The sequence below is a fragment of the Podarcis tiliguerta genome (genome assembly GCF_965153285.1).
Source record: "Podarcis tiliguerta genome assembly, chromosome: 7".
NCBI classification, from domain to species: Eukaryota; Metazoa; Chordata; class Lepidosauria; order Squamata; family Lacertidae; genus Podarcis; species Podarcis tiliguerta.
Genome location: NC_139540.1, coordinates 29650099 through 29677148, shown reverse-complemented (window position 1 = coordinate 29677148; position 27050 = coordinate 29650099). Strand labels below are relative to the sequence as shown.

General features: G+C 42.0%; 1 long non-coding RNA gene across 1 annotated transcript in view; it reads right to left on the bottom strand.

Annotated features, from left to right (window-relative positions):
- The window catches only part of LOC310682543, a 118999-nt gene that overhangs the window by 63124 nt on the left and 28825 nt on the right, over positions 1–27050 (bottom strand). The gene's annotated exons all lie outside the window — the stretch shown is intronic.

The following is a 27050-nucleotide window of genomic DNA, read 5'->3' as shown; positions in this document are numbered from 1 at the left end:
AGATCTGTTGATGGGTATAATATACTAACTCCATTAATAAGGATAAAGCAAATTTTAGAATGACTGAAGATTGATCCATGGTAATTATAAAAGGGACTGGTCAATTTTAACTGCTAGGCTTTTTGCAGTGCAGTGCTTTATGTGTATTTGAAATCACATATGCAAATATAAAATGACAAGAAATGGCATAATCAATGAACAAAATGCTGAGATAATCAACGTAGCTTTACAGAATGCAATGTACAGAATTCGTGATTCTTTTTGTTGGGTGAATGGCATACACAGCGTTCTAAAGCTTCGATCTCCTGAAAAAAATTCCATCACAATCCAAAATTCACAGTTATCCAGATTACTCACTAGTGATGCTAAAGACCCTAATGTTATATATTTACAGGAACATATTAGAAGGTAACCAGATCTGCTATGGTTTTAGAAAGATAAAGTTTGCAATATACAAAATGATAACTCACAAATGTAACTTTCTACATTTTTAAATTGGGGGGGGGGGGTTGTGAAATGTGTAGCTTCCACATTATTTCTCCACTCTGACCAATTAGTTGAGATGAGTGTTTGAATATTCTCTATTACATATTATAATCACATCAGAAGCACTACATATTTCTCACCACCAGTGAAATAATTCAAAATAATATTATTTATCACTGTTATCCACAGAACTCAGGGTGGTTCACAGCATAAAAATAAAAACACAAATCCATAATTAAACAAGAACAAGAAGGGGGGAACCCATAACACCCCCCCAACGCATTTAAAAGGACACAGAGTGTTAATTAGCCAAAGGCCTGGTTGAAGAGAAACGTTTTCTCTTGGCACCTAAAGATATATAATGAAGGCATCAGCCAAACGTCACTGGTGAGAGTATTCCACAAATGGGGAGCTATTGCGGAAAAGGCCCGTTCTCGTGTTGCTGCCCTCTGGACCTCTTGTGAAGGAGGCACATGAAAAAGGGGGGCCTCCAATTATGATTGTAGGGTCCAGATTGGTTCATATGGGGAGAGGCAGTTCCTGAGGTATTGATACCCTCCAGCATTTTTCCGATGAAAATAGGGACGTCTCATTCTATAATGAAAATTTTATGATTTATACCCTACACATCTTACTGGGTTGACCCAGCCCCTCTGGGCAGCTTCCAACATATATAAAAACATAATAAAATATTAAACTTTTTTTTTAAAAAAAACAACCTTCCCTATACAGGATTGCCTTCAGACAGCTTGGGGATCGGATAACTCCATACCCTCCAACATTTCTCCAATAAAAATAGAGACATCCTAAGGAAAAGTGGGACATTCCAGCATCAAATCAGAAACCGGGACAGCTTCTCTAAATCAGGGACATCACTGGAAAATAGAGGCACTTGGAAGGCCTGGTATTGCGGTCCTGAACTGTTTTGCGCTATAGAGGTCAAAGCCAGCACTTTGAATAGGGCCTGTGAACTAATTGGCAGCCAGTTCAGTCAGGCCAGGATCAGTGTAATAGGCTCAAACCGTCTTGCCCCGTGAGCAACCTGGCACTCAGCTATACAGCTGCAAATAAAATGTTTTAAGTGTGTTTTAAGTGCATTATACAATGTGACACTAGATGGCAATGGTGAGCCTTATGGAAAATTCAATGTATTTTTAAAAACACTTCTTTTTTTAAAAAAAGAAAGCATTTCCTGAACATTTTTTAATGTGTGTAGATTCCACCCAGGACGCCAAATTCTGCGCCTTGAGCAGTAATCTGAAAGCCTCAGGCTTTTTGTTTTTTTAAAAAAAATACAGTTGTGTTTTCCTTCAATCGGATCACATTCTGCAGCATGCACAATCTTTCTAGAAATGGAGTGCTGACATTTCACAGCGGCAATTTCTTCTTAATGGAATGGCTTTAAATATAATGTGTTGGTATCTCACTGCTTCTTCTCTTGGTTCCATTTCTTTTTTAAAAAATCCGGGTATGCCTACACTCAGTAGGAACATGACAGCCGTGGCAAGTGCTAACCAGTCCTCAAGTGTGCATAATTGCTCGCTGATGCTTAGTGGCTTTTAAGTAAAGGTAGAAGGTGTCATTTACTGGCATTATCTTCCATTTCACTGCCAATGGGGAGCACAAGGATGATTTTAGAGGTAAACCTTCCCCTGCAGAAGGAAAGTAATAATTAATGACAGAGCTTCATGCAAAGGAGCACCAGGAATCACAATGGGCTTTAACAAACAATTGATGTGGGAAGAAAGGGCATTTTATTCTCCACTGCCAGGCAGTGGTTTTATCCCTTTTAAGACAGAGCAGCAGGGTTCTTTTTAGAATTACACATTGAACATTTTGAGGATGCTGTGGGTAACCAGGGGACCTGATGTTGCAAAAGAGTTGAAAGATATTATTTGTCTTACTTACAGAGGTTGGGGATTCTGCTGAATCCTTAGCCAACTTTATTCAGTGCAGGAATAGTCAGCCTTGGTGATTTAAAGCAGCTAAAAATAAAGACATTGAGTAAAACTAAAGGTCCATTTCCCCTTGCATGCTGGCTTGCATTTCCTGTTTCCAGTTATAGGTTTGAAAACCGAGCAGGTTAAATGGATGTTTGTGACACATTGAGTCTTTAAATAGTTTAAATGGTTCTGGGACCCTGGTTTGGCTGCATGACTTATATTGAATAATGTACATTCTGTTGTCCAGCTTTATGTCTATGCTTCAAGAAATCCTAGTGCAATGCCTGTGTCTCCACAGCAAATAAGATTGAAGCGCAAAGTGTGGAAGATGCTATTCTCACCAGACTCTGATCTTCTGCTCTGTATAGCAGAGCAACATTTGAATCTTCAGGTCAACGGTGCCTTTGATGGATACCCTCATGAATCCTAAATATGCCAGTGCATTCATGGTTGTATTTGAACATGCTATGTGTTCTCGTCTGTGAAAGCTTATACTACGTGAGCATTGTTGAGGTGACACAGAACTCTTTCTAGGCTTTGCCACAACAAAGTTTATTCGTGGAGGGGACGCAGGGCCACATGCACCAGCCAAAATCCCTCCAAGTCCCAAAACCTCCAGTGATAAGCAGGAAGGTCTGAAGGGTGACTTACAATCCTCTCCATGATTGGGAACACTGTGTGGTCAAGGATCTTGTAGATGTTCAGCCAAACATGCTTTCAGCCTCTTTTTAGACCTTCTTGCGCACGTAAGAGAGGTGGAAGGGGCAGGGGAAGTGCATGTGAGCCGTCCATGGATAGAGTTTAAGAATTGCTGAAGAGAACTAGATACTTTTATCCCTCTGTGATTTATTCCCATAGAGTTAGTGTCAGTGAGTGTCAGGAGCCCAAGTTCCCAGCTTGATAACACAGTAAGCGTAGCTAATTAAAAAGGTGGATTTATTTAAAAAACAACTAGATAGCTCTGGACGGCTCTAACAAAGCCACCGGCACCATTACTCAAGATGACCCTTCTGAAGACTCCTGGCGTCGACAAAAGATATTGCACTTATGAACCTTACGTCTCTTGTTTTGCTTCCTATCTAGTAGCCCTCCCATTTGCCGACTCTTTGGACTTAGTGGATTTGCTCCTACCTCTTCCTTTTCTGAGAGGCTGTCTCTGAGTCCATTCGCGCCTGTTTGTGCTTCTGGTGAGCTTTGGCTGTGTTCTAGCCTCCTCTCAGCCTGCCCGTCAAGGTCAGGAAGAGCTGAAGTCTGCAGCTGCTGGCTTCCCCTGCCTGAGTAACATCAAAGCCTCTCTGTTCCTGGCTGCTTTCTGCAGTTGGCTGCAAACCTTCGCTTGGAGCTGGCTCATTCCTGACAGTGAGGATGTTCTTTACTCTTTGTAAGTAAGGCCAGTTGGAGCCAGATCAGAGGAGACTATAGATGGTGCAGGATGTGTGTAGTCACTCCATGATGGTGCCAAACAATGGTGTGGATAGGGGTGATTCAGGGTGATTTTACCCTACCCAAGATGCACCAAGTTGGAGCAGAGCCCCCAGAAGCCTCATGTTGATCTGCTTCTGTACTCTCATCTGTTCTGTGCATTCTTTACTTAAAGCAACTTGGAAACAGGTTGGAATTATATTTTTAAGCACGTATACACAACAAATCTTGGGACTAAGGCACACCCCATGCATGTGGTTTCTGCAGTGGGATTTGGTGAGTGCTGGAGCTACAGGAGTGGGCAAACCCAGGAACACCTGCACCAGTCAAAAGTTTCTAGGAACAATCCAGGTGTCTCATTCTTTTATAAACTGTATTAACATCTCCAGATTGTTGTGGGAGTTAAAAATCCACTTGGCTGCTCAGCTTCGTATATACTCAAATGGAATCACGGTGCTACCCTGAGCGTTGAGAGACTATAAAGTAGAGTGAAGCCTACTAAAACAAAAGGCATTGCTTAAGAAGTTGTCTCACATTGCAGAATGGCAGCAGAACTCTCCTGCTATGTCGCCACACTTCAATGAACCCAATTTTTCCCCAATTAATTCTTGAAGCGTGGGAGTTCTGCTGCTTAGCAGAGGCTCCTTGGATAGCTGAGCCAGCTCGTGTTTTATACTATCATTCATTTCCATTTTTTAAAAAAGGAGTGCTGAATGAAGGTTACATTTTAACTATCTACGGATGTCTGCATCCTGGGTATGGAAAATGGGTCCTGCAGGTTCAGAACAAGTGTCCGCTTGGCTGCTGGTGTGTTATATTAAATGAGTGTACAATCTGTGTGCCTGTATACACCTAAATAGTATCTGTGAACCCAATAGTTGAGCTGTACAAATCAACAAGTGCACCCACTTTCACACAAACATTTGTGTAGGGGCAGTTTGTACCTGTGTTCTATCTACTATGTGAATAAGTCTCATTTGATCTAACATCATCCTTTAAACCGTGACCAGAAAGACACAAGTAAGAAAAGGGGCATTCTTCCAGTCTTTGTTCCCCATAAATTGGTATTCAGAATCCTTTGCTTTGGCCGCCCTGTACCTACTTCTGATAAATTTCAGATTCAGGTAGGTAGCCGTATTGGTCTGACACAATCGAAATATAGGGGGGGGGGGGAATTGTCCAGAATAACAATAACAAAACCATGGAGCAAAATATACTCTTTCATTGATCCTGGTTACATGCAGAAATGGGTTCTTGGGTCCTTGAGAATTAAATTATAAAGTTCAGCCCCACGTTAGAAAGAGGAGATCAAGAAGGATGATAAGCACATCCTTTTTTTAAAGGTTATATTTTACATCAGGATTTTATAATGGCGACCCTGCAGAAGCCTTGCTAAGTTAACCTCTGCTCAAATTGTTATGATTTGGTGATAAAAAAGAAATCTTAATTCTATATTCCGCCTAACCTTAGAATTCACCTTGTAATATGCATTCCTTATGAACCTCCATTTCAACTTCAGTAATATCCTTTTCAGTGAAATCATCATCTTTAAAGGGAATAAATTAATTAGCACCATCTCTTTCCCTTATTTGGTCATCAATTAAATCTGAGAGATATGCTATCCACGGAAATGTCTGCTAAAGCAGTATGGAAATAGAGGAGAAGATGCTGCCTTGATTAGTGGGTCAGATCAGGGAATGGATGGTCCCTGTGGACACAAGAACCCCAGGCATGCAGGTCTGTTGCTAGGCAACTATATTGATCCTCTTCAGCATCTTCTCAGACAGTCTCATCTGCTCTTGAACACCACCGTTTACAGCAAGGCAGCAGTTAAATACTTGGCTTTAATATTTATGAAGTAAACATTTAACTGTTTGAGATTGAATGCAGAATGCAATTTGCTATTCTCTTTCTTTCTTTTATACATGAATAGCCTATCTTAGTAGGTTTCCTTGTTGGGTTGGTACTGCCAGGGGGTAGAATGTATCTCTCTGAATCACTGATCATCTGATCTGGTCTTGAAGCCCTCTGAAAAGAGACTGAGGAGTGGTAGGTCAAAACCTCAATCACATCTGTCATTGCGTGGACAGGCGGAGACCCCCCCCCCAAGCCCCAGGCGACCCCCAGGAGGAATAATGACACCTGACAACATGCTTTGGGGATTAAAATTGGCCACAACTTTATTAAATTCTCAGATGTAGGAAGACCTTGGCTTAGGCATTGGGCGTTTATCCCTCCCAGTCCCCAGCCAAGGATCTGGGGAACATCAGGGTTATCTAAAGTGGGTGGGGATTGGACTGACTCTGGAGAATGTCTTTTCAAGCAGAGAGCCCGTATCTCTCTGAATCATTGAGGATGGAGGAGAGAGGAAAACGTCCAGTTGCATAAGGAGAAGTCATTCTGCACCCACATTTATTTAATTGAATCCCACCCTCTGTCTATTTTTCCTCTTTTATTTCATTTTTAAAATAAAATAAACATTATAATTGTTTCATCAGCAAGGAATTCTAATTATGTGTTGCTCCAGTTATGACTACAATTTTTTAAATATTTTTTTTATATTCATTTCTATGACTTTGAAACATATACCATTGTGGCAAGAATGCTTGGGCTCATTGTGATTAATTTTTAATGCATGCTTTTCTTCACACCAGGAAGCGACTGTAAAAGAAATGTCTTCTTGCTCAATCTGGTTTTCAGATATAGTTGTTTGTTTCAATCGAAACTAAATCACACATCATTCTCGTAGAAATCTATGGGGTTCAGAGTATAGTCCTGCACATGTGTACTGAGAGGGAGGTCCCATTGAGTTTAGTGGAACTGAATTCTAGGCAAGTGAGAACAGGATTGCAGTGTTAGTTAGCCTAGGCCATCTTTTCACATCAATTTCAATGGGATCTAACAGTGTGGAGAGTGAATCCAGCCCACCAATGTGGGTTGAAATCCAGCAATGTTTTTACCCCTAATGCTCATTGTTCCTCATGGATAGGATTGCAGAGGGAGAGGAAGTTTAAATTTCACCACCCCTTGGCTGCAGTGCAGATGATGACATACCCTGACAACACACACAGAGAAGAAGAAGAAGAGTTTGGATTTGATATCCCGCTTTATCACTACCCTTGTGGTCTCTTCCAACTCTATGATTCTATGATTACACTACAAGCAATGCCCCTAATTTACTTGGTACATTTCAGTCAATATGATACAGATTTTCAAAATGATTTCATCCTTTCTATTCATTACAGCTTATTGATCAGCTTTCTATTTAGTAACATGTCAGGATGTCTTCTTTTAAAATATTTAAATCTAGCACTTGGGACCCCATCACAAAATACTGGTCTAGACTTTTTATTCTTATTAATATGGTTTCTATTTCTTTTCCCCACTTTATGAATAGCAATGGTGTCATAATACTTTTTTTTATTTCTGTTTCACCCGACATTAATGATCTTTGTAGAAGCTGCTCCTGCTAAATTGCTTCCAGCTCTCAGACCAGCATTATCACAATTGCGCAGTGATGACATGATAATTTTATACCCCACACCATTAAGTCGGTTGGAAATAAATTACAGCCATCAGCCATGATAAAACAGAGTCAAATGCATTAACAGCATCAGAGTCTCTCATTACGATGGTACTATAAATGCATACTGCCACTTCAGTCACACAAAACATTTGTTATCCACTTCCACATGGTGTAGATTGATGCCTTTACAGAGGAAATGGATCTGGACTATGAAATCATACAGAGCATTTCCCAAAGCACCCATGGCCAGCCCTATCATTAGATGGAGTGAGGCAACTGCCTTTGGCAGCAGATGCTTGGGAAGGCATAGAAGTGTTGGAGGAGGGAGCTATGTGTGCTTTTGAAACCTGCTCTGCCCCCTGTAAAGCCTCAGGGGTAGTGGAGGGTGCTGACCTGTCCCCAGTGTGGAAACAAGGTTCAACTACAGAAGGTCAGAAGCATGCTTAGGCCTTGGTGTTTTTTACTGCAGAAGCTTTTGATCCCTGGCATCTCCAGATAGGGCTGGGAGAGAACCCTGTCCAAAATCCTAGAGTGCCATGACAATCAGTTTATAATATTGAGCTAGGTGGACCAAGGGACTGATTTCGTATATGACACTGGTATTCAACTGGTGGGTCAGCACCCACTACTGGGCTATGGCCTGGTGTAAAATGGGTAAAAGTGCAGCATTATCACCATATAAAGATTCTGTGAAGAGAAGAGAAGAGAAGAGAAGAGAAGAATCATAGAATAGAACCATAGAGTTGGAAGAGACCACAAGGGCCATCGAGTCCAACCCCCTGCCAAGAGAAGAGAAGAGATGCATGATTGGGTCAAAAAGGGGTCACAAATCTCAAAAAGTTGAAGACTGCTGGTATAAAGTCAATTTCTATGTCCCGAACTGCCCTCTTGGCAGGTTATTGTATGTGGAATGGGAAGAGGGAGGCACCAGCTTGTCTCAGGCTGAAAAATGCCTGAGCCAGCTCTGACTCTGGACTAGGTTTTGTGTGATTTTACTATACAGTGGTACCTCAGGTTACATAGGCTTCAGGTTACAGACTCCGCTAACCCAGAAATAGTACCTCGGGTTAAGAACAGAAATCATGTGGTGGCGGTGCAGCGGCAGCAGGAGGCCCCCATTAGCTAAAGTGGTACCTCAAGTTAAGAACAGTTTCAAGTTAAGAAATTACCTCCAGAACGAATTAAGTTCTTAACCTGAGGTACCACTGTATTAGTAACGGCAGATGCCGGAGAGTGGTCTGAACTTTTCAGCCACCACTATGAAGTGGCAATCAGAGTGGAAGAGCCAGGTTTGTTTTTTTAAAAAAACTATTTTTAGTTGTGTTTATGATCTGTTCAGATGCATGTAAAATAAATAATAATCATAGTACCTGTATAGTTCAAAGCTGCAAGAGAGCTTTGCTTCCAGTTTGGGCCAGAATTTGATCAGCCAGCAAAAACCTAAGTGAGTCCAAAACCAATCAAAGAATCAAAAAGAAAAATGTGACATTTTGTGATATGGCGTTTTTGAGTATGATGTGCCTTTGCATTGGAATTGGAACTAAGAGAGTGAAAGAATGAATGTGGGCTATGCGTGGTTATGAATAAAATAAATGATGGAGGAGCCTGCATGATAACTCTAACTTCTAATACAGATCACATTACTAGGCCACATTTCATACTCATTGCCTTCTTATTAATGCAAATAAATGTGAATAATTCCCATGGTGATTCTTATGACATCCTGATGAATGCTGGAGGGGGTGTATTTGGTACTGTTCCAATAAAATCCCAATGAATTCAAAGTATTCAGACACTTTGAAGAAAATGTGAGCACTTGGCACTGTAGACTGACCCCATTCTGGAAACATCTATGAGCACAGCAAAGCCTCAGGGACTTGTAAATATGTGTCAGAAAATGAGGACAGCAAGACTTAAAGAAAAGTATGCTGAAGGCCATGCATAAAAGCTGTCACAAATAAGCCTTGTGACCAGAGCCGGCACCATCATTAGGCAGTGTGAGGCAGCAGTCTTGGGTGGCAGGTGCTGAAGGAAGGTAGCAACAGCCCCACAACAATTCCCCTCAGAGTCACCTTGACTAGCCTGCTCTGCACCTCTTAACTTACCTTGCTGCTTCAGCTGGGATAGAAGATGCAGTCTCATCATCACCAGTTCAAAATAAGACTCAGCAGCTGGTCAGGCCAGGTCTGTGTGTAGAATGGTGGGGGCTACTTTGTCCTTGTCTTAGGCAGCAAATTGTCTCGGACCAGCCCTGCCCATGACCCAGTTTCATGAGCTGTTGCACCAGTAAACCATGAATGTCTTTTGCAGTTGGCTCCAGCTGGTAGATTCTGGGGCTCCAGCAAAAACCTAAGTAGATCTTGCAAACCTAACGTCTAACCACCCCTGAGTAGGCACAATTATTATACCCATATTGCAGATTCAGATGAGGCTGAGAGAACAATGGCTTACCTATCTAGTAAGATTATGGTCAGAGAGAGGCTTTCACCAGGGATGACACGGTGCACATTCTCATCCACCATTTTACACCAGCTTTTTGACACCCAGTGGTAAAATCAATATTACCAGATGGGTTTAAGGCAGGATGCAACAGCTCCACTCCCTGGGGTGACTTACAATTAATCCTATGGAAATGCATGGATATTAATCAGCTGAAATGGACATGCTCCTGCATAATGACCTTGTGGATCAGATTGATATGGGACGTGAAAGAAAAGAGCCACAAATGCGAGCAGTACTGAGATAAGTCTTCCTCAAAGCGGGGAGGGGGGGAGCATGGTTAGAAATCAGTGCATAAACAAATTAGGGTATAAGGCATGAAGAGTAATTTCTCATGTGATGGGGAATATTGGAAAGATTGCTACTAACTCCCACATGCAGAACAATTGGCATGGATAAAGAAAAGAAAAAGCTTAGTTTCTGGATAATCTAAGAATAGCTTATGTAAGAGGAAGAAATCGTGTCCTTCCTTAAAGAGGGCACATGTTGCAGTGAGACCTGGAAACCAAAACCCTGTGTTGTGGGTGGGTAAGATTGGTCAGCCACAACACCCGATTGGTAGGTCCCTCGATGCTGGGTTCAATCTGACCAATGGGCGCAGTCCATCAAGGGACCTTTATATACCCATGCATGTGACCCAGAGCTTCATCTTTCGGCGTGTGCATTTAGAACACCCGCCCACCTCTCCCTACTTTTAGGGCTTTTGCGCTTGACCTTGCTATGCCATCGTGTATCATCTCTCGTTGGGATAGGGGCACGGCAGGAATTTTCTCACTTGGCTGATTGGCTGTTGCCATTTGGGTTTCGTCTGCCGCGTAGCAAATCGTCACAACTTGTAAGGTTGCGGATAGGCTCTGGTTCAGGTGATAGGGATGGGAGAACGCTTTCGCCATCCCTATGTGAAGGGTATTCTGTTAAAGGAATCCAGGGACTCAAATGGTTTGGTCAACCCTTGAGAGGGGGTTATGCCTGTGCCTGAGTTCAGGGGGACATCTGGGTGGCGGACATAGTCTGTTCCCGCCTTTACACCTATCCAGGTGTTCACCATTGGCTGACCTATGCTGGAACCCTGGGTCAGCACTACCTGCATGGCAGAGAGCTAGTCGAACCAGACCCTACACTTTCTGTAATCAATAAAGTTGTGGCCTAAATTCTGCCAAAAACCAAAACCAAAATTTGAGTCAAGTGTGAATTTATTTAGGGGAGAGGTTTCTGGGTCTGAAATAGTAGCAGAAAAGCAGGGCAGGGGAGCAGATACCAGAAATATATTCTGTGCTTCTTTAAGCAGCCAAATGCACAGCAAAGGAAAAAGAGTTTACATCTTCATCCTGGACATCCATGTGTGTCATCTCAACCCCCTGAGAACCTGAATGCATATAAAGCCAAAATGAAAAAGCAACCCATGTGCACCATAAACACAAAGCAAATAGGCAAGCTTGTGTTTACTGCTATTTTCCTGGCATTTCTTTTATCCTACACAAATAAATAATGTATGCAAAAGCGCCAGTTATGCTTTATATACCAGCCCACAAAATAGTGTACTTTTTTTTTCATTTGATCAAAGTAATCTATAGCTTTTATAGGACTCATGATGACTTTTATTGGAGTCTTTATATTTCTTCAGTTTTCCGTCCTACTGTAAGGTAGCCTGCTGGGTTTTCTTTCTGTCTTCTCATAATCTTGACTTGATTTTCAGAGGTTATATTATCGGCTCCAACAAAAAAACAAACCAGGAAAGAGAGGCAACAAACCAGGAAAGAGAGTAAGTTCCGTTAATTTAGTGCTACTTACTCTGAGCAGCAGGGAAGGACGCGGGTGGCGCTGTGGGTTAAAGCCTCAGTGCCTAGGGCTTGCCGATCGAAAGGTCGGCGGTTCAAATCCCCGCGGCGGGGTGCACTCCCGCTGTTCGGTCCCAGCGCCTGCCAACCTAGCAGTTCGAAAGCACTCCCGGGTGCAAGTAGATAAATAGGGACCGCTTACTAGCAGGAAGGTAAACGGCGTTTCCGTATGAGGCTCTGGCTTGCCAGAGCAGCGATGTCACGCTGGCCACGTGACCCGGAAGTGTCTTCGGACAGCGCTGGCCCTTGGCCTCTTTGAGTGAGATGGGCGCACAACCCTAGAGTCTGTCAAGACTGGCCCGTACGGGCAGGGGTACCTTTACCTTTACCTTTACCTTTACCTTTACTCTGAGCAGCAATATTTAGGCTTGCGCTATAAGGTGACCCTATGAGCGCACATGGGGTAAGGACATCGCCGCCCCATCAACGCCCCTTGGTGTGAACACAACCAGAAACAAATCTGACACCAGTGAAGCTGTGCTGATGTGAACATGGGGGTGGAAACACTGTGAGACATGCAGGGGAGAGGAACAACTTCATGGTGCTTTAATGTGAACACAACTGTTGTGTGCATTGACTAAGCAATCATGAGTAAGTCAGATGATTGCAGTTAGTCAGTCAACCAGCTATTGATTGTCAACAGGTATTGGCTAGCATTAACTTCCATTGCCTTAAAAGCCAGATTAGTCTCTCCCAGATCACAGTAGTTGCTGCCATTCAGAAAACATAATCTTTAGACTCACGCATCACATTTGCTTCAGTGGGTAAGCAGTGGCAAAAATTATTCATATGAAAGGGGAAATAGCAATGTCTAAACCAGCCTTGAAAAATATTGACCTTCAAGCAGAGAAGAAGGTGACAGCTCTTTTTTCTTGTAGGTCCCATTTCTAAAAGGAAGGTAAAATAGAACAAAGGAAGGCAAAACATTCTATTTCCATCTCCTAACCATTTCTGAAATTGGCCTTGTTGCATTGTGTGTTTGCAGCGATATGAGTCCATTGTTCCTCATTTATAGTTTACTTTAATTAATAGCTTTGACACTGTTGTAAGAATTATCATTCATCTGGCTTTTGCTTCAGTTTTAAGTAATAGCTATTATTGCTGTCATGTTTTTACTGGCTTATGTATTTAAGATGTGCTGAAACAAATTTTGTGTGAAAAACATAAAAGATGTTCCAAAAAAGCTTTTTTAAAAAAAACAATTGGCTCATAAGAAATTAATATGGATTCTAATGTACACATATTAACCTCATAATGTACACATATGAACCTTATTTCTCCTTTCTACCCACTCCCCACAAAAAAGCCCCAGCAGGGCAGCTAACCACTTTCAATAGCATCTTACCACCAAAACATACTGTGAAATCCTGTGTCACTGAATTTCACTCACTGACTCAAAAGAAAAACACCCACCAATATCACCTGGGCTGAATATTGGCCCTGAAATTTATTTTGAAGTTTCCAAACACATATATGAGCAAATAAATAAATAAATAAATAAATAAATAAATAAATTCTGCTTTAAATTTAATCAAGCAGTTGACAATATTGAAAAAATGGCACTACAAATGGAACATCAAAAGTCTCATCAGAAGATAAGATTTTCAGTAATTAACCACTTAGTACTTGGAAAATGGAACGCTTCCTGCCAGCTTTACAAATAACTATCAATATGTGATTGATGAATCTATCGATCAGCTCTGTACTTTTGTGGGATCAATATTTTTCTGCATAGACGTTGCAATTCATTGCAGTGAGTGTGAGACGGGGTGGGGAGGTGGGATGAGAAATGGGGAGGGGGGAGAGATGCTGGTAGATCCTTTTGCTTCCATACAGCATATGGTTCACCAGATGTTTTCATAGAATGGTGATCATGCTTATGAAAACAGATTGCCCTGTGAACAAAATTTTGATGGGCTAATTTAGACTTTTAGTTCAATCTTGGAAGGAATAGATTCTATTACTCTCTTGGTAGAGTGTTTTCAAATTTGATTTTCAGCATGTGCAAGATGTGTCCGCAGCAGTCAATGTTTCTGAGTAGTGTGCACATAAAGGCTAATGCACGCTTTTAAGGATTGCCATTAATCGTCAATTAAAGATGTAACAGAAAGCACTGCACTGGCATTAGTTCACATTACAAAATAGAAATCACAGTGAAGCTTTAACCAATTTGGTGGAAAACAGCAAAACCTTCTTTAGAAATCTTGCAAAATGTTTGCCATTGGCTGTGAATTGTTTGAGTTTTGTTTTTTGAAATTTTAATTGGCAGCAGAAAAAAGAGCTATCAACCTACTTTGGGAACCAGTCGGTGAAAAGCAAAGTATAAATTCTAAAAACGAAAAAAGCATGACTTTTGGCTCAGACATAACAATGAAACAGAATGAAGAAAAGGAGTGTATGCATATAAAATTAGGAAGTAATAATAATTTATTATTTATACCCTGCCCATCTGGCTGGGTTTCCCCAAACACTCTGGACAACTTCCAACAAAATATTAAAATACAATAGTCCTTCAGATATTAAAAGCTTTCCTAAACAGGAGCAGCTGGAAGCAGCAAAGAGGGAGATCCCAGGCCGCCCCTGCATTAAATGGAGCAGGCCACGCCCCCCAGGCCAGCCGATTGGCTGGCCAGGGGATGACGTGATCAGGGATTCCCTCAATCGCGGGGAGGCTGAGAGCCAGCCCCCACGTGCATGGTGGGAGGGTGAAGCCCGCAACCCCACCTCCTTTCTATGTCGGAAGTGGCTTTCCTAAACAGGGCTGCCTTTAAATGTCTTCTAAAAGTCTGGTAGTTGTTTTTTCCTTTGACATCTGATGGGAGGGTGTTCTACAGGGTGGGCGCCACTACTGAGAAGGCCCTCTGCCTGGTTCCCTGTAACTTGGCTTCTCGCAGTGATGAAACCACCAGAAGGCCCTCGGTGCTGGACCTCAGTGTCCGGGCTGAATGATGGGGATGGAGATACAGGGCCAAGGCCATTTAGGGCTTTAAAGGTCAGCACCAACACTTTGAATTGTGCTCAGAAACGTACTAGGAGCCAATGTAGGTTTTTCAAGACCGGTGTTATCTGGTCTCGGCGTACCATAGTAAGATGCTCTTAATTTTCTGCTCTGGTGTTTCCTTTTTTCTTTGATTCCTGCACTCATTATTCTTGTCTGCTGGTCAATGAGAGAGACAATTTCTCACATTGAGAATAAACATTTTTCACACCACTTTTGCTCTTGAGGAACAGTTTGCTATTCAGAAGAACACAGAAGACTCGTGCTCTGTGCAGGGTATCTAATGCTAGGCTGTGACATAGGAAAAATCCAAACAGACCTGTGGTGTGCACGTGATTTTCAAAGAATCATAGAACTGTAGAGTTGGAAGAGACCCCAAGAGTCATTTAGTCCAACTAAAGCATCCATGGCAGATGGCCAACCAACCTCTGCTGAAAAATCTCCAAGGAAGGAGAGTGATTTTCTTGAATGGACTAGATATGTGAAGGAAATTGTAGATGAAGAGGGGAAAGAACCTTAAATTAGTGGCACTTACTTTGAACATATCCTCCCCCCTTTTTAGTTCCCCACTGAACAGCAATGAAGTTGTTGCAGTAATGAAATAAACTGCATTTTAAAAAAAAAATCAGATCAACAGTTCCTAGAAATGTCACTTGCCAGTGATCTTGAGAATGATGCTTCCCCCAACCCCTTTCTCTGCAAATAGATACCAATTTCCATTTTACATCGCTCTTCACAATTATAGAGAAAAATAACTCTTTTGTCTGGAGTCATGGCCCTCCCCACACTGCAAATGATGGATGTGGCATTTTAAGAGGTGCAAAAACCTTCTCCAAACATGCAGAACGGTCAGGGTGATATTGTGCAGATGTGAGAAGTGAAAAAACAAACAAACAAACCCATAACGATTTAAATGGCTCTTGTGAAAATGGCCTCCTGTTTTTCATTTCTGCAGCCATATGCTTTTAGCACAGTGAATGAAAGATGTTGCAGGATCCATCTAAAAATAATAGAAACAAATCAGTAATTGTTCCTAATAGAAACAAATCAGTAATTGTTCCTAATGGCTTCAAAAGAGTATCAGAATCCACAACTATCAAAGCTAATCTAGCAGAAGAAGGGGGAGCGAATGAAATTGCTTCTCCTATGGAAACAAATTGTAATTAATTGCTTAACTTGCCAAGGCATTTGCAGTATATGTTTAATAGCTCCAGCATTCAAAGGAGCCTTGCCAAACAGCTTTATGAAGAAACATGATCTATGTGTAGCCTCAAGCAGATACTATCTAGTAACTCACTATGCTGTACAAAAGAACTGCGCACAACAGGAGTCTCATGTTTCAGATTCTGACGCCTCAGGATGCTCTGATCTTCAAGGATAATTTTTTATATATTCTGTATTACCTGCACATCAGTTTTTATAAACGGAAGATTCAGAACAAGCTCAGTACCCACATATTTTGCTGATATTGGTTAACCCATTAAACGTTAACATGAGCAAACAATGCAGTTATATAAAATGTCATCCAAAGTTGGCTATGAGTTGCTTTGGACTGGTCAGGGGCAGCTCAAGGCATTTTGGTATCCAAGGCACAATGCCCAGCTGCTTCCTCCATGATGAATGGGGGCAAATTCTGTAACGGCTTCTCCTCAAGAACCTCTTGAGGTACTTCCTTCCCCCCCCCCCCCGGGGGGCTTTGCATCAGCTTCTTCTTCATTAAAAGCCAGCACAAAGCCCTGGCTGCAAAGCTAGGCGGTGGAACACCTCCCCTGCTTTCGAACTGCAAGGTTGGCAGGAGGGAGCTCACTCCGTCGCGGGGATTCAAACTGCCGACCTTCTGATCGACAAGTCCTAGGCTCTGTGGTTTAACCCACAGTGATTAACAAAGTAATTAATAAAGGGCTTTTATCTGTCATATTATTGGGTTGGGGGCACTCTTGGGTCACCCAATGCCAGCTTGGCTTTGGGGCCCTGGGGGGGGGTGCCCCTTTAAGCGTGGCCTGCCCATCTGGGTGAACTCCAAACCAGCAGGGCCACAGTGAGCTGGTCAAGTGACAAACCCAAGTTTTTCATTGCAAGGAGGAAGAATTCCTTCCCATCCTTTGTGGTGGAACCACAGGAGGGGCCTTTATATGAGCCCAGAAGCAGGGAGGGAGTCAGAGGTGCCAGCTTCTCTGGAGGAGAGAGGGGGCTAGTCCTAACATCACACCGGGTGGCCTCTGAACATTGTGTGCCTGTCTTCCTCAAAAAAAGATTGGGGGGGCATAGTGCTCCAGCCCCCAGGAGCCAGCAATCTTGGAAGGAGTTGACCCCTCCTACCTTAGGAAAGTTCCTTCATGGACTATGTTTTGTTTCTGTTGATCTAATTGGTTCAACTGCAGACCCTCCAATATTTTATAGTTAATATAACCTCCCCACCCCCCATCTCTTGTCCTGAGTCTTCTGTGAGGTGTGAACTTTATGCATAGTGATGTGACAACAGAGATTTAGACTTTCTTTCCTTCATTCCTTAATGAAACAGCAGGATTTTCGTGTGGTCTCTACATAACTGGTCCACTATAAGGAGGGAAAAACAAAAAGAAGGGAGAAGACAGTATTGGAAGACAATGTCATTTAAGGGATACAGTCTTGCCTGGCATTATTTTAAAAGAACAGAAGGAGCACCAGTTCACTGATGGCGTTCTTTCCTCCTGAACCAGCAGAAGCAGCAACTAGCCTCTTTGATCTGTGTTAACCTAAAGACCTACAGTGGTGCCCCGCAAGACGAATGCCTCGCAAGACGGAAAACCCGCAAGATGAAAGGGTTTTCCGTTTTCAGAGGCGCTTCGCAAGACGAATTTCCCTATGGGCTTGCTTCGCAAGACGAAAATGTCTTGCAATTCTTGAGGGGGGTTTTTCGCTCCCCAACCCCTTTTTCTAAAGCGCTAAGCTGCTAATAGCCTTTTAGCAGCTAATCCGCTAATCCCTTAAGCCTTTAATAGCCGTTAATAGCCCTTAAATTGCTAATAGCGCTAATAGCGCTAATCCGTTAATGGGCTTGCTTCACAAGACGAAAAAATCGCAAGACGAAGAGACTCGCGGAACGGATTCTTTTCGTCTTGCGAGGCACCACTGTAATTGAAACTAACCCAGAACTAAGCCTGGGGTATGCAGAGACCAAAAGATGTTGAATATTTATTTATTTTAAAAGCTGTAAAATAATCTCTGTGGGGGAAAATATTTTGCTTCAAAAGATTTTCCAGCAGTGACAAAGTCAGGGTTTCTGTTGAAATTTCAAAAGAGAGGAATTGCTCGTAGATGCAGATTCTGAAATATTAATCACCAAGGAGAGTTTAATGTTCACTGCAGTTTGATAGGGCTGAACAGCTGGCGATAAAGACAGATCAGAAATCTGTACTTCCTTTTTTTTTTCAAGGACCAAGGGTGGGGGGAAATTGTCTAACACTATTGCTGTAAGACTGAGACCCTAAATATTTACTTGCATCACTAGTCTTCAGTGATTCACGAAAAGATCTTAGGAAAGGCATCTGAACCAAGACGCAGAGCAAAATGCTTAAAAAATCACACTTTTCTCAATGTTGTGTAGCAGTTGTCCATCCAAAACAAATGCATAGAAAAAAATGTTCATTATCTAGACCCAAATGCTATAATTGTGGATAAATTGCATATTATGGTCACAGACTAATAAAATTAGATACATTAAGACTATTAAAAACAAATATATAAAAACATTCACCACCCCAAAAGAAGCCAAAATAAAATTTCTTGTGATTTGCATTGCTGTTAGAAAAGATTTTGCAACTTTCCCCGTGCCCCTCAGCGGAACTCTGTTACACCCCCCGGTCTGCTCCTCCTGCTCTGCCCCTCTTCTTCCCTCTTCCAGGTCCAAAAGGACCCACACATTGGCGGGTATCATTTGGACGCGCCTAAAATGGTCACTGCTTGTATTGGCCTTTTATGAAACTGAATTCTATCAATGGTGCTTAGTAAAAATCCTATAGGAAAAAGGCTCTATATTCTGATGGCATGAGTATCATGACGACCAGTAGATTCTTATCTGCTGCAGTCTTCATCCACCTTCACAGCCGTCGTAACATACCGCATGTTATCTTCTGCCTGTTCTGTCGTTGAGGACTTCTTGGATCATTCTTTGTCTATCTCTTCCCCCTTGACCTTACTGCCTTGAGTGACCCTACTGGAAATATGAGATGCTCAACAGCTTCGCTCACAAGGATCATAGGAACGTGCAAGCCCACTCACCACAACAAGGGGATTCATTGGGTGGGGTGTATATATATATATATATATATATATTTGCTTTCGTAGATTTTCACGGGTACAGGAATGCAGGTTTTGGTGTCCTCGGGTGTCTTCCCGTGTAAAAGTTGGGGTGTCTAGGCGACGTTTCGACGAGGTCTCACTCGTCATCTTCAGGCTGGTGCTTTCGGCTTCTTGTTACTGGAACAGAGCAGGATCTCAGTGTTTGAGTTCCTATAAATACTGTTGAGGAGGTGTGGTGTATAGCCTCCAATGTTCTGGGCAGAGAGGAGGTTCCCAGGCTAGTGTGCCTTTTCTTCTTTTGTTCCTTAATTACTTGAGGGATATCTTGAGTGATTTCTTGAGTGATTTCCTGAGTCCCACTTAGGTGGGTCATTAGGTGTGGATTAGTTGCTAAAGCCTTCGTGTCTTGAACTCTTGAACTTTGTGAAGAGTTTTTCTGAGAAGATGGCTGTACTGCACTTGGTTGTGCTCTGGCTTGGCTTCGTGTATAGGGGCGAGCTGTGGTTTTGTGGCCTGTGCCAGCCAGATCTGTGTAGGGATTGCAGGGGAGTGCAGCATCCGGAGGTGCCACCCTGGTTTGGCTACTGGATGGTGTCTGTAGTTTATCTGTGGAGAGGGTCTGGGTTTGGGTCTGGTGTGGTTGATTGGTGATGGCGTTCTGTGTGCCTCTGGATCTGGTGTCAGATTAGCCCTCCCCACAAAATCTGACACCAGATCCAGAGGCACACAGAACGCCATCACCAATCAACCACACCAGACCCAAACCCAGACCCTCTCCACAGATAAACTACAGACACCATCCAGTAGCCAAACCAGGGTGGCACCTCCGGATGCTGCACTCCCCTGCAATCCCTACACAGATCTGGCTGGCACAGGCCACAAAACCACAGCTCGCCCCTATACACGAAGCCAAGCCAGAGCACAACCAAGTGCAGTACAGCCATCTTCTCAGAAAAACTCTTCACAAAGTTCAAGAGTTCAAGACACGAAGGCTTTAGCAACTAATCCACACCTAATGACCCACCTAAGTGGGACTCAGGAAATCACTCAAGAAATCACTCAAGATATCCCTCAAGTAATTAAGGAACAAAAGAAGAAAAGGCACACTAGCCTGGGAACCTCCTCTCTGCCCAGAACATTGGAGGCTATACACCACACCTCCTCAACAGTATTTATAGGAACTCAAACACTGAGATCCTGCTCTGTTCCAGTAACAAGAAGCCGAAAGCACCAGCCTGAAGATGACGAGTGAGACCTCGTCGAAACGTCGCCTAGACACCCCAACTTTTACACGGGAAGACACCCGAGGACACCAAAACCTGCATATATATATATATATATATATATCCATCCATCCATTGCGGAATCCCTAGAACAGATTTAGGGGATGTGCTGGAAGATGGGGGAGGGGCACAGTGGCTGTTCCATTGCACAAGCAGAAATCCTTGCACTTATGAAATTACTTAGTGCTACGCTATAGTGTTGAATTAAAATTTTAACCATTAATATGTTTCCATGTTATTTAGACAACATCAAGAATTAAGTCAGAGTCCATGAAATAAGCTTTTTAAAAGATAGTGCGGTTTTTAATGGCATTCTCTTTTATACATCGAAAACTGTGCTTTTAGTCTTCAGAATAATCATCGTCCCTATTTACCTCAGTTTCTGTAACCTATTAGGAAATCATTTCCTGTAGTCTGTAATTATATTGAACAATTTACCTCATCATATTTCCATATGAATTAAGAAGTAAATAGGAAGGTTAAACAACAGAATAATCAGAGAGTAAGCGGGTAGGGATTATTTTATTTTTCTGTTATTAATTCTAATAGCATGATGTACTATAATGCTGTGAAGTCTCATTTAATGTAAGCATGTTTAATAGCCTATACAAGAGCTGTCAAGAAGGGTTTTGTTTTTTGTTGGTTTTTTTGCTTTCCTATTGAGTGATCTAGTTTCCACTGAAATCAATGACAAATAACCCTTTATTATAATTAGGGCCATCACTCAATTAAAAATATTGTAGCCAATCAATGCAATGGGTTTTGCTCAATTAATTAATTAAGGCTGCAATCTAAACCCACGTACTTGGGAGTGAGCCCTAATGAATTGAATAAGGCTTACTGTTTAGGAATGTACTGCAAATCTGCATAAAGCTGTAGGTAACAAACTCTAATTCTGCTGAAAATGCATACTTTCCTTTAGATAATAACTGCAGCAGCTGTAGCAAGTTACCATCTTAAAAGAGGTATTCCCTCTTATGTGAGATGACACCTGCAATCCACAGTTCCTGTGTTCCATTAACTTCCATTTTAACTTCCATTTTTTTAAAAAAGTAAGAAAATTTGGGACATCTTTTAAAAACTGGATTTTGCAATTGTACAAAGAAGTGAGAAAAACAAAAGTGCACAACAAAGGGAAGAAAACAACAGAGTACATCCCAAACAGGGGGAACATGAGGTCAAGAACACTTTACAACAAAATTGAATATAACTTAAAGGAGATCATGGGAGTCCATCTGTTACACAGACGGAAGAGTGTGTTATGCAGAACACATCATAGAATCATAGATTTCCTTTGATGTGTCTGACAAGTGGCCCTGTCTATCCAACTCAGGCAAGTTGAATAAAATTCCACCATGCAGCACTAAACCACTGTGGTTTTTATTTATCCTTTATTAAACATAGTTTATGGGTAATTTTTCCCCCAATATTGCAAGAGGCCAGATGTTCTTATACTAAATTGGTAAAGACAAATTGTTCAAGGACTTTCATTGTTGAACTACAGCTTGATGAGCAGAGGTTAACTAAAGCAACATAATTTGTTCAGATTGTACATCTTTGTTCAAGCCATGAAAAAATAACAATAAAAATATGTCAGGAACATAGGCAGTAACTTCTTCCCATTCCCCCCCCCCCCAGTAGGAATAGCAGCTGTTCAAACTTTGTCAATAATCAGGGTGCATGGAAGTGAATATTTAGGATAATCAAGAAAATGCTGATGTTTCTGAAACCAAGCAAGTGGCAATTTGTTCTAAGGTCACTGGTCCTTCATTCAGTCGAAATCTTTCAATCTGAAATACAGGCGTACCTTCGAAGTCAAACAGAATCCATTCCAGAAGTCCATTCAACTTCCAAAAGGTTAAGAAAGAAGAAGAAGAAGAAGCAGAAGAAGAAGAAGAAGAGTTTGGATTTGATATCCCGCCTTTCACTCCCTTTAAGGAGTCTCAAAGCGGCTAACATTCTCCTTTCCCTTCCTCCCCCACAATAAACACTCTGTGAGGTGAGTGGGGCTGAGAGACTTCAAAGAAGTGTGACTGGCCCAAGGTCACCCAGCAGCTGCATGTGGAGGAGTGGAGATGCGAACCTGGTTCCCCAGATTACGAGACTACCGCTCCTAACCACTACACCACACTGGCTCTCCAAACAAATTGGAGAAAGCCAAGGTGGCCATATTAAGAAAGTAGTTTTGAAATAGGGATTACTCAGATCTTTAAGCATTTTTAGCTTGACCAAACTAAAGGGCAAAGCCCAGAGAGAACCAAGTCCCAACTATTTGATCAGATCCAGCCCCTTCTTAGCTCTCATGATTGCAAAAGTTAATTGGCGCTTTTGGAACGTCTCAATGCAAGGCTTAGAAGTCTGCACCTCCCTCCATTCATTTTAGTATAATGTAATTTCATAAGCAGACAAAGGTGATTTATCTTGATATTATCTTTTTAACGGCTCAAATATTTTAATTGTTCAATCTAACTAAACAATTGCATGCTACAGTCCTAATCATACTGGATTGGGATTGAATGTGTGCATTATTAATCACACATATGGGTAACTTGGGAAAGACCCCAAAACCCAAGATCAATGTATGGCATTTAAGGCAGAATTCCTACAATTTAATAGAAAGGGACTAAAAATGTCATTACTAGGAAAGACGTCTTGCCTGTGGGCAGGTTGTAGCTCACCGGGTTTGTCAATCCAACCCCCTAGGATTCTCCCCAGGCAATATCCTTCACTAGCACAGCTCCACACGTTCCTCAGATGATTTTTCCTGGCTGCAATATATCCTTGGACTTTTATGTGTGTCTTTTGGTTGCCTGGACAAAGGGTGGAGGGAGGTGTGTGAAAACTTCATGTTTTTGCATGGCTGCCATGTAACCTACTAAAAGGAAAGAGTCACATCCATGGTCCCACCCACTTTTGCTTCTGTTCCTTTAAGAATTCCTTCCTCATATAACACAGGCTCAACCCTTAAATGCAGGGTTGCTTCTAATATCACAAACTAGCTTTCCTATTTTATGTTGACTCGCTGGGTAATGTAAGCCTCTTTTGTATTTTGCTGCTGTTCCTTATTTAATACAACAACCTCAAAAGTGATCTACAGAATAACGGACCAGACATAATAAGTTTCCCCTGGGATTGGAGAACCATTAATTATCAAAATGAATCCTCTCTGAATGCCTCCTAGACCAGTGGTCTGCCTCTATCTAGTTTGTGGTTGCTGACATTGCCTCCATTATGAAGGAATTTAAGATTACCCAGGTGGAAGGTGCATTTGGGGGAAAGCAAAATATTTCTGCACTGCAGTGCAGAGATAAAATATCACCCTTTATTAAGCAGCGAGAGGCATGTGCTCTGACTGAATGCTTTAATCTTTGCACAAAACATTGAAAACAATCTTCTTGGCACGCAGAGTAAATATTAAAGCAGTGTGCTGGTTAACGTTATTCCTGGGAGTGGGACTAATGTCTAAGGAATGATGAAAGATATAAATAATGGCGAGGCACGGCTATGAAAAGGCAGTCTCAGAAGGGCATCTGCAACATAGAACCAGCACAAATAAAAGTGGCCATTGGTCCATCTAGCATAGCTTGCCGAGATACTCGTGTGTCAGAAATATTTTGCTCATTGTAATTATTATGCAAATAATAAGCTCTAAAAATTTTGTTTCCAGCATCCTGTGCCAAATTCCTCTCCCCCTCTCAGAGTGCTGCTGGCGTTTCAGGATTCGTGTATCTATTAGAGATGTGCACAAGCGCTTTGTATCTGTGCTTTTTTAAAAAAATATCCAATCTGCTTCTTGGTTGTTCTGTGAGTGTAACCAATTCTCTTCCACAAAGAACTCCCATCTACATGTTTTGCACATGCAGAGATGGAATGGGATATCCCATGTCTCAGGGCGTGGTCTGAAAGCACACAATGCAAGAACCTTGCTGAAGCTAAGCAGGTCTAGATTTAGTGAATGCCAGGTTAAAAGTAAAGGTAAAGGGACCCCTGACCATTAGGTCCAGTCGTGGCCAACTCTGGTTGCGGTGCTCATCTCGCTATATTGGCTTAGGGAGCTGGCATACAGCTTCTGGGTCATGTGGCCAGCATGACTAAGCTGCTTCTGGTGAACCAGAGCAGCACATGGAAATCTATTTACATTCCCGCAGGAGCGGTACCTATTTATCTACTTGCACTTTGACGTGCTTTCGAACTGCTAGGTTTGCAGGAGCAGGGACCGAGCAATGGTAGCTCACCCTGTCGTGGGAATTCAAACTGCTGACCTTCTGATCGGCAAGTCCTAGGCTCTGTGGTTTGACCCACAGCGCCACCCGTGTCCCTGAATGCCAGGTTAGAAGTACCTGAAAGGGAAATGTCATGCCTCAGAATCCAAGACTGGCTGTCTTGAATGCCAAGGAGGAAAAGTGCCATTTCAATGCAACAAACAAACAGTATCACATCACTGACACTGGGCTGGGTTATCATGTGTCATTAACTTCAATGGGCCTGTTTCCAGGTACAGCATAAGAAGACAAAATCTAATTTTGAATATTCTGGGAAGTTTGAGTTACTGTGCAAATTGATCAAGACCTAAAATAGATCCAACTGTGATCCTTCAACCACTCTGAGGATCAGGATACTGATCAGTGAAGGGCTCTGCAAACATTAAATGCAATGTTTGAACAATTTCATAGCAATTACTTGAATCTTCCTTTTGAGGGGAACCCCCCCCCCCAGCATATATTTATGTCTCTGTTTTGAGAACAGCAGTGCTGTTACTATACAGGTAACTCACATCTTATGCAGGGGTTATATTCCTGGTCATCATGCATATAAGCAAAATCATGCAAAGCTGTTTAAAAATTACTGCACCTATCAGTGAGGGACAAACGCGGCTCTCACTCTTCCACTTAGTCTTCCTTCTTGTCTCTTTTGCTGGATGCTGTTGCAGATGGTATGAAGACCAGGTGGGGTTGACTGGTAGGCAGATGAAGTGCTTAACTGTGGTTCAGATCTAGAGGTGATTGGCAGCTGCCAATCTCTTGAACTCATCAACGTTTTCCGTGGATGGTCTCAGAATGTCTGTAAACCCACGAATGATCTTGCGACTGCATTCCATGGAGAGGTCAAAGTTTGCAATCAGATCGTTTGTGTGCTTTATGACTTGGAAGAATTGAGAAAATTGCTGCAGGTTCCAGCTTGCTGGCTCATGTTCACCATTCTCACCCTCACATTCTAAACTTGATTTGACCAATTCCTCCAGCAATTCCACAGTCAATACCTGTTGGCCCTCAATTAGCTCTTCCACTTCTTCCTGGATGAGGTCTACAAAGCTATCACCATCCACTTGCCTGGCTATCTGCACAATGTCTTCCACCCCAGTAGCAATGCTTGGAAATCCCTTGAAATGGTGCAGACATTCCTTCCACAACTTCCACCAGCCACAATTCACTGTTTCAAGCTTGATTGCATCCCCTGCCTGTTTGCCCACTGCATCACCTGTGTCAATGCTGAAGGACATCCGGAATGCCATGCATCATTTTTTAATTTTTGAAAAATATTTTTCGGCAACACGCATAATGCTGCAAGTGCATATGTTAAATAAGTATGGTACCCTCAAGATGTTATTGATCAACAGTTCCCATCTTCACTAACTTTGGGCTGGGGCTGAGTTCAAATACATCAGAGGGCACTGCATTGACTAACCCTGCATCAGACTTGCAATACAGTCTTATGTATTCAGAAGTAGGTCCCATTGATTTAAATGAGGTTTACTCTCAGGTACGTAAGTGGAATAGGATTTCAATCTTATACAGACTAACCAGGGGTAGGTGAGGATGTCATGGAATTCTGAGTGTTTGCTTATTCATCCCATGTCCAGAATGGAAATCAACCCAGTAAATATTGGTATTCAGTGCTGTTGTTTTCTGTCTGCAAACAAAACAGTAATTGATCATCTGTTATGGGGGTTCTATGGGGGATGACAGAAACACACAAAAATAATGTATAGTCACACCCTTGGAACTGCCTCACGAGGCCTGCTCAGAGCATTGGCTATGGTAGCCTCTTGGGTGCTCTTGCGAGTTCTGATTGGACAATCCTCCTTCCAGCTTGCACCTCTAGAATATTGTTAAAGAACATGCACATCAATCAGATTAGCAAAACTCCTAATTCAATAACAATAGATTTTCCTAATAGTGTCTAGTAAAGACATCTTCTTTTTAAAAAGCTTTATTATTATTTCCTTAGAAAAGCAATCAGCTGCTCTATAAGCTTCTTGAGATGTTGTATACTCGTTTAGGAGGTTTTTCTAAGCATAGGAAAAACATACTTTAGTTCTCCTTCAATCAATCACAAATGCCTGTAATCTTATTTTTCTCTTCTTATTTTGCATTTATGTCTTTTAAGTGCTACAAATTAAATATTTCAAAAATTGCATGTAATATACAGTGTGATAAATGCAGTCTAGGCTACTTGGCTAATCATATTTTGCTTGTTGATCCAAAATGTTAATTCACACTGACCTAATTTAAAATGAAACACATTAGGAATCTGAAATGGAATAACATTACTGTTCTCCCAGCTGTTACATTTACAGACTTTAACATTCTTCCGTGTTGTTTTCCACTGCTAGATGACATTGATTAAAACATTATTGTTTTGTAGAGAAATAAATTTGCTAAATTAGAACACTTGCAAATTGTGTGTTGAATACAACATGCTAAAAGAGTTCCTAACCTTAATGGTCCTTGATGGGAGGTGGGAAGACACATGATACTGCCTTAAAGACTTCTC